The sequence below is a fragment of the Canis lupus genome, chromosome 21 (genome assembly GCF_048164855.1).
Source record: "Canis lupus baileyi chromosome 21, mCanLup2.hap1, whole genome shotgun sequence".
Classification (NCBI taxonomy): Eukaryota; Metazoa; Chordata; class Mammalia; order Carnivora; family Canidae; genus Canis; species Canis lupus.
The window spans coordinates 32570644-32586671 of record NC_132858.1 but is presented as its reverse complement, the minus strand read 5'-3'; the positions used below and the strand labels follow the sequence as shown (position 1 = coordinate 32586671).

The window sequence follows — 16028 nt, the reverse complement described above, 5'->3', positions numbered from 1 at the left end:
CAAATATGAATCCTTCATTAAGTTTCCCTAAATCAGGAAAAGGTTTGAGAAGTGTTTGTTCAGTCCAAGAAAGAATTTTTTACTTGAACTCATTATTTTGTTAAGTGAAACTCAGGCTTAGGCAACAGTTTTTTGATAAAGGATCATTTGAACCATATTTTAATATAGGGGAGAAAGCAGGTGTTATGCTTTATATAACATAAATTATATCAAACATATTGTCCCATACTACATACAGAAAGAACCCTTTAAAAGTCTGGAAAATTCTGAATAAAATATCATTCAGTGCTTATGCACTTTCATGTCCTTTTACATCTTATGATAATTTCTCACAATTTTTCCTTGGTAACTTTAGAAAGAGCTTTGCATAATTCTTTCATGTGCAAATAAATCACAAAAATGTTGCATGGTGGATATTCTGTAGATTTTGAAAATGAACTAATAATTGTCAAAAGAGAGGACCTGGCCCCTGGTGTTTTATGTCCTGGTATGGAGAATTTTAGATTTGTAATTCAGTCAACTACAAGCAAAAATGCTAAACAGGTATGTACATAATTAATAGTATATGGTTTATCTAGGGAAAATAAATTTGAGTACTGAAAATGCAGTTTATCAGGAAAATAATTATGTAGCATGTGGAATTCATACTTACCAGCACATCTGGCCAGAAACAAGGTCAAAACCTCAAACTTAATGAAAGTACAAATAGAACACTAATCATCCTTCTCTGCTATTCATCTAAATTTGAATGTGCAATATTAAGGAATAAAACAAAATGAAGTTGACTGCTAATTAGATGCCTCTTTGAAACCTTGAGTTTGTCACACCTGCCAACTTTAACTCTGAACACACAGCAATGATAAAGTGTACTTCACAAGAAAATTAAAAATTCATATCATGCTCAAAGCAGGCTATTGGTGTCAATAAGCCTGAAATGAAGATAATATTTAATATTAAGCAGGGGTATAAGAAAATAACTTTTGGATATTGGTTGCAGAAATATACCCAAAGTAGTTAGAAGTCTGATTTGTGTAGGGAAAGTGGGACCAAGAGTGTTCCATACAAAGGAAGGACCAGGAGTTGAGTTGCGGTTGACTGCTGGTTTGGACTTCAGGGTGTATGCGACCGTGGAAGTTCTGACCACCAGACATGAATGGAACTAGCTGTCCATCAGCACAACAGCTAAGCTTACAGTGTTCTCAATGTTTCCCTGGAACTTGAGCCAGTAGTAAGCCAGCCAGCAAGAGCCAACATCAGAACGAATTGTAGACTGGGGCCCCGGTGGAAGGCTTGGGATGAGTCAGGTAAAAAAAAGGGGGGGAGGGAGGGGACTCTCCCACTGAAGATGCACCTGCAAATGAAAATAAAGCATTTTCTGGATAATTCAAAAAGGATTTACGAGGATAAGATTAACTTCAAGAAGCTAGACTGTTGATCTCTTTGAGTAATGATGGTGATAGAGGAAGTCTTTCACCAAAGTTTTTTAACTAATCATCAATCCTCAAGGTATTTAGAGCTTTCAGATCCTGTCACTATAGATTAATTCTTCCAGATTAGTTTGAAAAAATTGTTTTCTTCTCTGTCTTCTTTTGCATAAAATAGTTTCTGGTTTTATGAATGCCAACCACACTTAGGTACCTTCATCAGATAGCTTTTGTCAACACAAAAGGATATATGAGAATTAAAGTAACATTTACATTTATCCACTTGAAAAAAAGTGAGTTGCGGTTGCTAAAAATTTGAAGTAATTTCCATGTGCTCATTACACTTGCCATCCATAAATCTGCCTGTTTGTATAAAAGTAACTGGATGTCTTGACTTAACAATTATGGTAATATGCACTTTTAGAAATTGAAAAAGAAACACCTCCCTTTAAACTGAATATTCTGTCTCTATCTTGGAGAAGATACACAAGCCCACAATGATAAAAGTTGTATCATGAAATCAAAGGGTTTTTTTATCATAAATATTTTGTTTTTGACTTCTCCACAAAGAACATTCTCAATTATATGGATAAATGTCTTGGGGTGAAAGTGTTCCAGCAGATAAATATACCACAGATACAGAGATACAGTTCCTAGGAAAGTCTGTATTTGAAATGAAATGATTCAAGTGGGTGTTTTCCAGGCCATGCCTACATGACAAAAATATCCACAGAGAAATGGAAAATTCAATTAGTATTCTATTAAAAAAAAAATCCAGATGATCCTACTGTATAATTGAGGCCTGAAAATCTTTAAGAGTAAATGACTGACAGCTAATTTTCTTCACTGATTAGTGGTGGGAATGTGTTGAGGGGACACTCATTGAGAAGCCATCGTGATTAGCGTCACCCCCGTTAACTTCACCAGCAGCTTGATTGGAAATACCCTCAGATGACAAACTCTTCTCAGAGACTTAATAGGAATGGAAATTTAGCAATCGAGTGAGGGTAGAAGGACCAGTTCTTCTCCAAATATCTGCCATATAACTGTAACTCCTCCTGTACCTGTACTAAAACCTCTGAAAGTAGTAGAATCTATAAATGCTAAATGATGATATAACTTGAAGTGTGGTCATAATCCTTCGCATTTAACTAAATCATTCTCAAACAAACTGCTTTGATTGGGCATTCTATTTCTATTTATGAATCTCTTTCAGAATTCAGGTAGTTATGATAAAGTGATCAGAAATAAAGTCAACTTTGATTGATAATAAAGTCACCTGTTAAGGAAACTGTGCTTCCAGTGTTTGGAAGATTTATCTACTTTCAAGCAAAGTTATTTTGAGTCCAAGTTCCACTACTCATTACCTCTGCAACACTGGTCAAGTTCTCAACTACTCTGTTTTTACCTTTATAAATGGGAATAGAAGCAGTACCTACTTCACTGGGCCCTAAGGACTAAATAAATCATGGATACAAAAAATGCTCAGGGCAGTGTTTGGTTCCTTGCAAGTGCCCAACTAATGTAGTACATTAGCACCCTACCCGGAAGTAGCCGGCTTCCAATTTAGAGCAAAAATGGAACTGTGAATAGAAGAGTACCTGGAAAACACAGCTGTTGGACACTGATAAGGAGGGAGCACATCTGGAATGCACTATGCCCATCGTACAGTTGACTACGTTGTCTCCTCCTTGAGCGGCCATTGAAATTCAACTATATTTTTACCTATACTTACTATCTTGATATATAACGTAGTTTCTTTGTTATAAGTGAAAATGGAGTTATTAAATACTTTTAGGGTTGACTTAGTGTTAAAAATTATAAATTATTTAAGAGAGAATATCTCTCGAAATAAGTCAATATATCCTGTGATTTCTAAAAAAATTTCCTCCAAGCATATGAGAATTTGCATGAATAAATATAGCACATATATTTTACATGTACTTATATTATTTGTATTACTTAATTGCTTTTATTGCAATCTTATTTGAAAACATGTACAGATAAAGCCAGAGAGACACAGGACACTTGCATGAATGAAAGAACAAAGGAATTTATTTAAGGACCATGTAATTTGTAAATTGCTTAAATTTTAATATATTTATTAGCAGAATATAATTCCAGTTAAAAAGTTTTTTTTTAATTTTTAAATTGGACTTAATGCTTCCAGCATAAGTTTTAACTGGGATGATTGTAACAAAACCACCATTATATTATAGATGCCTAAATTGCTTCTTTAAGGATATCACTAGATATAATTACTGTCTTTATCTCCACTTAGCTATATAGCCTTAAATGAATTTCTCCATTAGTGAAAAATCATTATTTGCATGAGTTGTGTATATTTACTTGCTGACAAATAGCTACCATTTAAACATAATAAATCTTATGTAAAATACCAAACCCTTCCTCTGTCACTCCATCTTTATCCCCACAACACCTCTTAAAGTTTATTAATTAGTTCAAACTTAGTCAAAGGCTATATATTCTAACTATTTGGATAAAGTATAAAATTCTCATCCATCAGCCTATGCCCTCAATAATTGGCTTGAATGATTTTTTTTACTTTTTTTTTAACCGAACCAAATATACTAACCACTGTGCTATCATCACATAAAACTAACCACAAACTATTTAAAAAGTGCAGCATAGGACCACTTGATTTTTATTATACTTTGAAAGGCAAACGAAGTAAATCAAGACGAAACAAATCTAATGGCAGTGCTGAAGTGAAGTCCAGCCTTTGAAAAAGGCTTCCTATTAATCACAGCCCTGACCTTTTCATTAAGGGGCACTTGTTGGAGTCATTGACACGGTTACAGCATTCATATGTGTGAACTGTACTCGTGGTATTCATGTACTGGGGAAGGCGTAGTGAAATTAGATTCTCTCCCTGTAGGGGGTAGACATTGACCGCTATTCAATGCCAACAATTGTCGGTTAAAGTATATCATGAAGAATGACTTTTAAACTGTATGTACTCCACCATCAGTAATGTCAAATGCAATTCTTAAAGAAATATATTTAACTAGAAGTAATTAATTAAACCTTTCATAGCAGCAACTTTATCCAAGCTAAATCATTTCTGAATATACACAAAGGAGTCATCAGGATTCCACCGTCATGGCTTTTAACCCATCAATTTCAATGATGTCCATCTATAGTAGTTAGCAAACAAAAACAAAACACTGGCCGGTAGGGAATTATTTAAACAATGCAACAGTGTTTTATCTTATTTCACCTGTCTATGTACCCTATATATGTGCATTGTCTTTTGAGACAACAAAGCTTTCTAGACTAATTAAAAAAAAAAACAAAATTAAAAAAAAAAACACCTCAAAGGACTGTAAATAGATATTATGACATGCTGACAGTCTTTAACCACATCCTTTTTAATACGATTATCTCTGGGCAATATTTGATGGATTGTATTTAGCAATCATAACTGGAATCTTTGTCAGGGCATATGTCTCATGTGTTTATTTCTTACAAAGAACATCATACATTTGAACAGCAAACACATTCTTTCACATTGGCTGACATTCCACCTGAAAAAGTCCACCACAGTTAGCTTGTTAACACAATTCAGGATATATGGTATAAGTAGTAAAAAGACTCCCCATAGCCAAGTAAAAATCAGAGTAGGGGGCTCAAGGAACAGGGCTGTATTTAGATCAAATCTGAACTTGGAGCTCAAATGCAGTTTAATGGTGAATCTGAAGTTGTAAATGCAAAGTAAACGTAAAGTGAAGGCTGCTTTAAACCAAGCATGAAAGACCAAAAAGTCAAAGTTGAGATTTCCTACATCTGGCTTTAATATCTTTTCCTATGCTATTAGACAAATGACCTTTTGTTTTGTCTTGTTTGTTTAAAAATTCATTATCATTGTCATTACTGCTACAACTTAATACCGCTTTTAGTTTTCAGCATCCTTTCTTTGGTAAGAGACTGAGCTGTAGAATGGATTTGGTACGCAAAAATCGCAAGCAAATTCTGCACACTAATGAACGGTGATGGAACAATCCAGTTATGCGTAAAAGTTGAATTCTATTTTCAAGCCAAGTATGTACTTTGCACATATTTTTTTTTATCCTCAGAACTGTGACAAAACACTTGCTACCACCATTTCTGACAGCAATAAAGGAGGTTTCGCTCAGAAATAGTGAGTAATCTGCCAGGCTGCAGGACTGAATTAGCAATGTTATTAGCAGCACATTTTAGTTCTGAGACCTTGTGAGTGAGGAAGTCCCTCGCAGAGTGTGTCAGCTTCAGTGACAGCGCCAGGGCCCCGTGCAAAGCGAAACCGGAGGAAACCCACAGGGTTCTGAACACAGGCTTTTCGCTGGTTCACTTTTGCAGCCTTTGGAGGATTCCCCGAGAGTAAACATCCTTAATTAATTCCCAAGTAAAAGAAGGGAGAATGAATTTTCCACTTACTGCGTTTGCTGTCCTTCGTCCCCGCTGGCCTGAAGGCTGCCCGCTGCTCTCACCTAGCTCCAGGTCGCCCTGGGACCCGGCGCCAGCGCGAGCGGCCCGAGCTGCTGCCTGTGACCGCGCGAGGAGCGGCCCGCGGCGGGGCTGCCCGGACTTGCGGCGGGGAGCGCAGCATCTGTCCCCGGACTCCGCCGCTTCACCTACACCTGGGCGGATCTATCAGGCTTCATCTCTATTAGAGCTATTTGACTCTGTGGTTTAAGAGGGAGGAGGGAAAAAAAAAAAAAAAAAAAGAGGCTTGCCGTTGTCACACTTGTTTCCTATTAAAGAGCCTTACGGTGGATTGAGTAATTGTGTACGAAGGTAGTCTGGCTGGCAGATGTGCGCAGCCCCAGCGGAGCCCTAGATTCGAGGCAGATGGGTTGTACCAGGGCGCAAACAACATTGAGAGAGAGAGAGGCGTGATTAAAACAGCAGGCCTCTGTTTTATAGCGCTAGAAGTGGGGTAGCATTAAAGCTCCTGGGAATCGGAGTTCCCCAAATGGTACTACTCTACAGGAAAAAAAAACCCAATAAATTCAATAAAAAAGAAAGATGTTCAAGCTACAAAAGTTATAGAGATATTTATAATATTCACTTTAACTATTAATGAAGGATTAAATGAAGCACCTTTCCCCCAGTACTCCAATTGAACTTAATTAAAACTACTCAATCATGGGTCATCGTGGGTTACTGATAGTGTTAATGTGATGGATTTGAAACAGATCTCCCATTCTGCTATAGAAGCCATGCTTATCTTTTTAATCTGAATTAAATTGCTTTAAGGAGATTTACACTGTCAGGGAGATTGACATTCTGCAATTGGACATTTTTTTTTAAAAGATGTGATTGAAAAAGAATCTTCTTGTAGTTATTTCTGCGTACCACACGTGATCTCAAGCACCTTAACACACAGAAATTTTACCGCTTTCTATGTTACCACTCTGACAATCAAAAATATATAAGTAATCACAATGAATATAAGTAACTTTGACAGATCGGAACTGTTCAGTCTATGTTTCTATGTTGTTGAGAGCTACTTTCCTTTGTTAAATAATGTGTAACTACCATAATTAATAATGATGATAACAGGGCAGCCCGGGTGGCTCAGCGGTTTAGCGCCGCCTTCAGCCAAGGTCGTGATCCTGGGGACCCAGGATCGAGTCCCACGTCGGGCTCCCTGCGTGGAACCTGCTTCTCCTTCTGCCTGTGTCTCTGCCTCTCTCTCTCTCTCCTCTCTGTGTATTCTCATGAATAAATAAATAAAATCTTTTAAAAAAATGATGATAACTGAACAGTTGCTACATGCCAGAGCAAAGAGCTCTAAATGTGTTATCTCTTTTGAGTCTTACAAGGACGCTGTAAGGTCAATGTTATTATAGTTGTCACTTTTTGTTTCCATCTGAGGGAAAGCTGGAGTTGCTCACATATTTGTTATGATTTGGTAGCACAGTTCCATTGGACCTGACTCTAGAATCTTCACTCTTCTAGAATCATGTCAACAGTCTCCATGCAAAATAATTTTTATCCTGCACAAGATAAAATGATTAATATTGATGGGGCACCTGGTTGGCTCAGTGGTTGAGCATCTGCCTTTGGGTCAGGGTGTGATACCGGGGTCCTGGGATCAAGTCCTGCAAAAGGCTCCCTGCAGGGACCCTTCTATTCCCTCTGCCTATGTTTCTGCACCTGTCTCTGTGTGTCTCTCATGAATAAATAAATAAAATCTTTAAAAAATGATTATCATTGATTTCTAGAAAAATTGGGAATGATTTCCTCTTTTATTTCTTTGAGTAGTTCTAAGTAGTCAAATACTCTAGCTTTATGCATCCAAACAGGTAATAGAAATATTGTCCATCCCACTGATAAAAGTCCCATTAAGGGCTCTAAGAATCAATGTGGGTAAAAATGCCTAAGGCCGTAAATTTTAAAATAATTCATTGGCACAATTTCTTATAATTAAATCATTTCAGCAAATGTTTCTTTGTATCTCTAACTGGTTTGCAGCAAATCAATGGAAGAAGGAAGAATAGAATTGAAAACTAAGGATAAATAAATAAATTCTTAATTTTTAATTCATTTAACAGCTTTACCTAAGTCAGTCCAAATCTATTGTTTGAGTAGTAATTTCTCATTCTCCCTTTTATATTTTATCATTTTCCTGTGAATAAATGTTTTACTTCCTCTAATAGTTTATTTTTACTCAGCAGTAAAATCATATTAATGTATGACAAAAAGGGTAAAAGAAACTCTTATTTAATTCTAGAGACAAAAAGAGAAAATAAATCTGAAAATGAAGTAAGTTATGCTTCCATGAAAATTTTATTTAAATAATAAGAATCTCACATATATTTAAACTTTTTGCCTAAGATAAACAAAAATAAAACTCTGGTCTTGAATAGCAGCATGGTCTTATGCTATACGCCAGAGCACTAACATACACATTTATAGTCTTCTGACTTTGGGAGTTGATAATAATAATGCTTTAGCAAAAATGTCCTTTCTATATTTCTACTCAAAATAAGAGAATGAGAATAAATATGCTTTAACATGCAAAAAAACCCTAAGGACAGTTTTAAAAGATGATGAAGAAAAATAAATATAAGGTATCAAGAATGGGGAGAGAGTACCAAGAAAAAGACAGGAACAAGGAGTAGAGAAAAAGCAGGTTGTGATTTAAATGTAACCCAAGGGGCCAATGTGACTTGAAGAGACCTAAATGGTTAACAACTACTGTTTGTACATTAAGGAGAGGGCCTTTGAAATAATGTCTGGTTATTTTAGAGTGCGTGTTTGTATGTGTGAGGGTTTGGATATCCTAAAGACGTTGTAAGCACACACTGCTATCCAAGTTATAGAAAATATGCTACTGAGAGAATTACAGAAGTACCTGTAGAGATACTGTACAGGAGAGTAATTAATCTTCACCTTCTTTAATTGGATTTAAGTACATTAGGTTAAAGCTTATCTGTGACTTATCTGAAATCTTTTATTAAGAACTTCAGCCAAGCATTGGCATTTTCAGATTTCAAAAATTTTCATTGGGAAAAAACCCAAAACTTCTACATTTTCATGGTTTTACATAAAATGCCATGAATACTTCCATTGTTGATTTTTTTTTTATGTTGGCTAAAAATGGGACATATTGGAAACATCCCAAGAAACAATGTCCTGGAGAGTTTCCAGTCTAACTTATATACCAAAGTTTGGGTAAGATTTGGAGAACCATACAAACTTTACTATGATTTATTTGTAGATTTATTCACAACCAATCATATAAGCCTATCCTCAAGAGAGTCTTTAAAACCAAATGTTATCTAATTTATGAACTAATGGCCTAAGGCTTGCTATTTTCTTTTTTCTTTAGGAAGGTAAAAATCAGAATTTTCCCAACAACAAACCACGCTGTTGCTGATTTCTACTGCTTTCCACTGGGTTTATCACCATCATATATACACACAACATCCCCATTAGTTTTACTGATAGTGACTACGGTCACTGTGGCTATGATATGTGGATGTGATATGTTATTAATCAAATTGTTTCAATAAATTCCAAATGTGATACGCTATTTTCAATTCATCATCAAAATATTTTGTTAAAAAACAATTTACAAATATTTGTCTTATGTATTTGCTCAAATATTTAAGATATTATGTAATTGAAACCAAAATTCATGATGTTTTTAAATTATCTGGTTCAAGATTTGATTCTTTTTTTAAAACATGTGTTTCACTTGGGCCAAGATTTTAAAGCTCAAGTGTTGAATAATTTGAGTTTCAAACTGCTTACTTTTGAGTTTAAGGCAATAAAAAAAAAACAAAAAAAACCTTGTGCTGGGGCACCTGGTGGCTCAGTCGGTTAAGCAGCTGCCTTTGCTCAGGGTCATGATTCTGGAATCCTGGGATCAAGCCCCATGTCAGGCTCCCTGGTCAGTGGGAAGTCTGCTTCTCCTCTCCCTCTTCTCCTCCTGCTCCGTCCCCTCCTCCCTCTCTGTCTCTCTCAAATAAATAAATAAAATCTCAAAACAAACAAACACCTGTGCTGATCCCTGGTGGCAAGTCAGCGTTTCTGAAAAAACAGAAAAACAAAACAAAACAAAAAACCTCTTAACTATAAATACGCTTTATATGGCTATCTTAAAAAATACTCCATATCTTTCCATTTTTCTGCCCCATGATTTCAATACTGGACCTTGTTAATGTAATAAATAAAACACACCGAGCTTATTAAAGCATAGGATCAACTGTATCTTCTACACAGAAGTGTTTTTATCTAGTGTGGTTTAGGTGGGTGCAATTATACGTAAGGTGAAGATGAAACAGAAAGTTGTGTTTCTGCTAATTCACCTATTCCTAGAAGATGGGAAAAGTGTTATTCTTTGGTTGTTGGCTCATCAGTTCTAAAACGCACCTTGCACTGGCAGAAGAAAAAAGTGTGCACCCCAAACCATTAGCATTTCATTAACTTGATCATATTGCTTTAATAGTACAGGATAAAATATCAATAAGAAGGGATGCATAGAATTAGAGCAGAGGAAATATTTCTACGAGTAGGTCTGAAAAAAATTGTATACAGAGGTTTGTCAATTGAGTGTGAATAATCAAGAATTTAACAAATACTTAGGAACAATATTTTTCATGAAACCAGGCATGATAGAGTTCTATGACACAAAATATTTCCAGTCCTAGTCAACTTCTTACTCTTATTAGGCCTTAAATATTTTCTTTAAAATGCCCTTCTGTCCAAGATCAAGAACATCCTTACCAAAATTTTTGCTGTGGCAAAAGTGTTAATGATCTAGGAGGACAAAAGATGCTACCTAGAATATCTTGTTAAATTGTTCTTTATCCTCTGGATTAGTTTAAAACATTAGCTAGTGGTCACTGGAAGGCTAATGTACTATGCTTTTCAAAGGACCAGCTGTATTACAGAAGAGTTTTCTTGGGGAATATAAACAGGCGTGTCAAAAATGGAACGTGCACCATCAAAAAGGCTCCAGGTTGGATGAGAGAGTCTTAATAGCATGAATCCCCATGAGAGGTGAAGCCAGGGAAGGATATGCCCTGGAAAAAGATAGATCTGTGTGAGGGAAAAATTAGGCAAAGGTTAGAGGTAGGGAATACAGAGTGATTTGAATGAAAGGAGGAGATCTAAAAATTATTTCTACCAACTTTAGAATTTTACTTAGGCCAATCCTAGAAAATATGCAAATTAATATTTGTGAGCCAATTAATCCAAATGCTAAAAATAATAAATAAAAAATATATTATTTTCACCATCCTTCAAAATATGTCAGGCAATTTTTAATTCAGCTCAACTAATAATAGCTACTTATAAGCTATCACTGATGTAGACTTCATAAAGAAGCAAAGCAAGACCTAATGTCTGACCCCAAGACATTTTACAAACTATTTGAGATGAAAATACACACATATAATAAATTAAATGATATTTTATGATCAGAAAGAATGATATGGACAATAAATTTAATAAGAGGTAGGAGAAATGAGAGATCAATGTGGGTTGCATGAATTCAGAGGTACGCAAGGACATCGTGTGGTTCAGGAATGATGACAAAAACAGACTATATCAAATAGAGGGTCTGAATAGGGAAATCATGGAGAAAGTCTGGGAGGGGAAAGATTATGTAGAACAAAGAAACATTGTTGGAAGTTTTCTGGTAAGTGTCAGGCATGATAAATATATTTTGGAAAGATTAATTGGAAGGGATTAGAAAAAGGCAAGACAGCCTTTGAGTCGCTGCAATAACTCAGGCACTGCCTTGCATTTCTCATTTGTTCATCAGTTTTTGCTCTGCTTATGACTATCCCCCTAGATGTACATACCCTAAGTCTTCCTTAAATTCCATTCCCATTTCTAACCCCATGTTCATGCCATGTGCTTGTGGTTCAGTGGAAAGTGTGAGATTTTAAAAGCCTTTGATTTAAATCCTTATTCCATCACTTAATAGTAATTAAACTTCTGCAAATATCAATTTTTAAAAATAGGATTCCAATCTGTATTTGTGAAGTTTATGTGTGATGAGATCACTGAACTGGAATCTCATACAATGGGATGAACATAATAAGCTTGTGGTTGGATAATCAACGTCCTTCTCTGTATCCCTAATACCCAACTTCATGATTATATTCTAGTTCAGATGTCATAAACATTTAAAAATGTTTGTATATCTTAATATTTCTTGAAATATTTATCAAAAACACAGAAAACTTACTGGATTTAATTCTTTCGGATGGCCAGATGGATTGTTAATGATAATAGTACTAAACAAACAAACAAAACTTTGGATTCAAAAGAAATATCAAAGTTAGAAGCAACAAGACTTCATAGTAATTAGAGATGAATGAGAAGGTTGAATGAAAATCAACTCTACAAGTAACAGGAAAAAAAAAAAACTCCACTAATAGGTTAAAAGTAAGATCAATATAGATTCAATGTTTCCTCTTTGTCCAACTAAGAGAAATCCAGAAACAGCTTTCCAAGTGTGATATGGAATCATTTTTCAAAGAGAGATCTAGCTTTTTTCTTTCTGCTGCGCCATTTTCGGCTAATAATAGATGTCATCTTTAAGTTTCAAAATTGTTGGTGGAATTCTGGTCATTGTTTTTGCAATGACCAGAAGAAAGATTGGAATGGTAAAAGGATCTGATACCAGTTGTTCAGCCCGTCTTAAAGGGTAAATCCAAAAGGGTTTATATGGCAATCCTTGCTTATACACTGGCTTCACAACTGTGAGGAAGGTTAATGAAGTCATTTGAACTATGTAGAATATAAATCAAGAGTTTATTACTGAAAAGACAGGTGAATGCTTTGGATAGGAAACTAAAAGTCTCTTCCTTACTAACTTAATTAAATAATGATATTTTGAAGAAATAGAAATACTTAAGTTAAAAAAAATTAAGGTGGATGCTATAAAGTATTAACTTTAAAGATGAATGAATAAATGAATGATGAATTAAAGTTAGGATGCTAGGGGCTCCTGGGTGGCTCAGTGGTTGAGCGTCTGCCTTTGGCTTAGGTCGTCATCCCGGGTCTGGGGTTCGGGTACTGCATCTGGCTCCCTGCAAGGAGCCTGCTTCTCCCTCTGCCTGTGTCTTTGCCTCTCTATCTCTGTGTCTCTCATGAATAAATAAATAAAATCTTTAAAAAGATTAGGATGTTATGTCCATGACGTGGCTGAAAGAAATAAGTGATGCTGATCTATGCAGTGAGCAAGTAATAAAGCAAATTAGGAGCATCTAATCAATAAAAGTATTTCAGTCAATTTATTAAACTTCCAAAGTCAATTTAGACCTATTTTTTTTCAATAATATTATCCAGAAATTAAATGAAATCTTTCAAATAATCAGATATGTCTTAATATATAGAAACACATGTAGACATGTACTTATAGATACATGTATGTATTTGCCTGTCATTAAAACAAAGCTAGATCAGACTAAATTTTTTAAAATTTAGGATTCTGTCAAAAGTCATCTATATGATGATACTCATTTGACTGTATTGATCAAGTCTATCAAAGCAAAGTTAAAAAAATTATATTAGACAACCTGACATCTATTTTTGAAGAATATAATATTTACCAAATTACTTTGTTAAGATGCTTCACTCAAGTATTTTTGTCACATAGGAGAGAGCTGAATGGTTGTATTTATATGACTTGCAAATACTTTCTTCTATTCTGTGGGTCATCTTTTTATTCTAATGATTGTGTCCTTGACGCATACAAGTTTTGCATTTTAATTTAGTTCAATTATCTACTGTTTTCCTCTTCTTGCCTGTGCTTTTGGTGCCATAGCCAACAAATCAATGCCAAATCCAATGTCAAAAAGCTTTTCTCCTATGTTTTCTTGTAGGAGTTTTATAGATTTAGCTTTTACGGTAGGTTTTTGATCCATTTTGGGTTAATTTTTGGATATTGCGTTAGGTAAAGATACAACTTCATTCCTTTACAATAAATAGTTTTCCCAGTGCCATTTACTAAAACACTACACTTTTCCCATTGAATAAGGATTTTGGCACCCTTGTTGAAATCATTTGATATATGTAAGGGATTATTTCTGGGCTACTGGTCTATATGTCTGTTGTTACACTCTTAGACACTGTTTTGTTTACTGGGGCTTTGTAGTAAGTTTTCAAGGCAGGAAGTGTGAAATCACCAACTTTGTTCTTTTGCAAAATTGTTTTGGTTATCTGGAACCCCTTGAGAGTCCATATGAGGCATGGGATTGATTTTTCTAGTTCTGCAAAAGACATCATTAGAATTTTGATAGAGATCACATTAGATCTGTAGATGTCATTGAGTAGTATTTAGATATTAACAATACTAAATCTTCCAATCTACAAACATGGGATATCCTTACATTTATTGGTGTCTAATTTTTTTCGGCAATGTATTATAGTTTTCAGTGTACAAATCTTTTGCCTTCTTGCTTAATCGTATTCTCAAGTATTTTATTATTTTGATGCTATTGTAAATTAAACTGAAACCACCAGAACCTAGGAGAAAGGTATGGAACAGATTCTCCTTCAGAGCTTCCAAAAGGAAACAGTCCTCCTGACACCTTACTTTCAGGCTTCTGGCTAACAAATTGTGAGAATATACACAATATCTCACAACTGTGGGAACATTGTTTTTTAATTTTTTTAGCCACCAAGATTATCATAACTTGTTATAGCAGCCCTAGGAAACGAATGCATTACTTCACAAGTATTTACTCATTTATTCTTTATAACAACTCTATGGATTAGTTACTACTCTTACTCAATCTTATAAATAAGGAAACTGAGGCTACAAGACATTAAATAATTTACCAAAAGTCCCAGAATTGGTAGGGTTAGACATACATGGTAACATTCCAAGTCATTAGAAACATGTTACATTGCCTCCTTATCTGGGCTAATTTAGTAATTATACACATTAAGATGCATCCTAGCTTGACTTGCCAGAAATGACTACCAAGAATGATTGCTAACTCTTTACTTTTTTTTTTACCTTATTCATATTAGAAAAAGATGGCTAACTATACTGCCAGACTTCAGAAATGTTTCCACAAGCTTATATAAAAGAAACTATTTTTCTCTCACCAAGATTTAAAACTTGTCACATAATTGAGTGGAAGTTTACTACAGCACATTTTGATTATACATATTTAGACATTGCTTTTTAAAGAACACTGAAGGAATCTGAAAAAAAAAAACAACTAAAGCAAATGCTAAAAATCCTTTAGGCAGGAAGTATCAGAAGAGTGAAAGCTGGTTTTCATTGTTCAAATAATCATTCTACAATACTTTAACATTTCACAGTGGCATGTTACATATGTCGTTTTATTTATGTGATGGAAAAGTACAGGCAGTACAACCTATTTAGTAAATCCAGATTTTTGTGGAGCAATAATCAAGAACGAACCTCTATTATAATGTGTATTTTGATCCAATCATAAATTAGTTAACTCTTTCTAGTAAGACTTTTAGGAAACTCATCCATTTCCTCATGTCTTTATTTTACCAATAACATGGTTATTAAAAAATCAATTGTTTGTCAACACCTTAGATCACCTATAATATGAGTTTCTTCTTTTTTATCTTTTTCATTTTCTTTTGCAAAGTCTTTACTCATAATTCCATTTCTTATCATTTTCAGCACTTTTAAACACTGACAGCATATTGAGTATATGCTAACTATTTTAGCATCAACGTCCATGTAAATTTTACCTTGTATTCTGTTGTTGGTTAGGAAATAAAAGTAACTTTTTCCAACAAAATGGTTTTTCAACCTTAAAAATCACTACACATACTTTTATGTATCCTACTTTCCCTCATTAATAAATCTTGGCACTAACAAGTATTATCATGAACTAAAATTAAAAACCACCACTATGTTGCCAAAGTTCGGTAATTTAATGGGTGCTTTGTAAATACGGCATTGTTTTAAGTATCCCTTGTTCTCTCTCCTCACTCAGTTCCCTGCACACACACATAATTTTGCAAAGTAGAGTCAGAAATGCATATCTTTATACACTTATGCTGACAAATAGTTCTCTAGTTAACAGATTTTTATTAAGTATCTAGTATATTCAAGTCTACTACATGCAGTAAGATAAATAT

At 34.7% G+C, this 16028-nt stretch overlaps 1 protein-coding gene across 1 annotated transcript in view; it reads right to left on the bottom strand.

The window, feature by feature from the left end:
* Positions 1–6005, bottom strand: part of SEMA3A (semaphorin 3A) — a 454397-nt gene extending 448392 nt beyond the window's left edge. The window contains exon 1 of the mRNA XM_072791326.1: positions 5862–6005. The gene's annotated coding sequence lies outside the window, so the exon portion shown is untranslated. The remainder of the gene's footprint in view (positions 1–5861) is intronic.
* Between the last annotated feature and the right edge of the window lie 10023 nt (positions 6006–16028).